At 67.9% G+C, this 882-nt stretch overlaps 1 non-coding gene across 1 annotated transcript; it reads right to left on the minus strand.

The window, feature by feature from the left end:
• Positions 1-245: 245 nt before the first annotated feature.
• Positions 246-399, minus strand: LOC134967286 (5.8S ribosomal RNA). The gene has a single exon (XR_010188792.1). It is a non-coding gene; the product is annotated as a 5.8S ribosomal RNA (ribosomal RNA).
• Between the last annotated feature and the right edge of the window lie 483 nt (positions 400-882).

Raw genomic sequence — 882 nt, forward strand, 5'->3', positions numbered from 1 at the left:
GCGCACGCTTCCCCTGCCTGGGCTGCCGGCAGCACTGCATCGACCGCAGGCAACCGCGCGGCACTCGGTGGGGGAGGCCGTCACGCCTCGGGGAACGGGGGGGTCGGGAGGTAGAGTCTGGCCTTGGGGGATGAAGGCAGCCGTGCCCCCGTGTCTGCAGGGGAGAGGGGGACGGGTGACCACCTGCGAGGCCCCAGCTGCACCGCACACTGCACCGGAGCGCGGGTGGGCGATCGATGGAGGAGCAACCCTCAGACAGGCGTAGCCTAGGGATGATCCCGGGCCCGCAAGGTGCGTTCGAAGTGTCGATGATCAATGTGTCCTGCAATTTACACTAATTCTCGCAGCTAGCTGCGTTCTTCATCGACGCACGAGCCGAGTGATCCACCACTGAGAGTTGTGGCTCTCTTTTTTTCCGTTTGCTTCATGGTCGGCAGGGGCCCTCAGCATTTCGAAAAAAGGGTCGGGAAGAATGCTCCCCTTGTGCCCGGACAGCGCACCCCGGCGGGCACCAGGGGACCCGGAGTGCTGGGGGCAGAGGGGTGGGCCGCGAACCTGTCCCACGCCTGCGCTGGGTCCCCGCAGCACTCCCGGTGGGCGCTTGCATCGTCTCGGAACTTCTCGACCTACCGCGCCTCCTCCCTCTCCAGGACGGGGAGGACCGCAAGCGGTACCCGGATCGGCATGGAGGGGACCGTTTAGAGTGCGTGTGCCCGCGTTGGGGCAGCATCGGGGCGGCCGGGCATGGGAGGACTGGGAGGGCAGATGGGCCCCAGGGCCACCCACCCTCCCGGGGTCCTCCATCCCGGGCTCTTCCCGTCGCCGGCCACAGGGGTTACGGAGAGGGGCTGCAGAGGCCCCCCGTCTGTCGGGAGCAGGTGC

The sequence above is a fragment of the Pseudophryne corroboree genome, chromosome 10 (genome assembly GCF_028390025.1).
Source record: "Pseudophryne corroboree isolate aPseCor3 chromosome 10, aPseCor3.hap2, whole genome shotgun sequence".
In the NCBI taxonomy this organism is placed as follows: Eukaryota; Metazoa; Chordata; class Amphibia; order Anura; family Myobatrachidae; genus Pseudophryne; species Pseudophryne corroboree.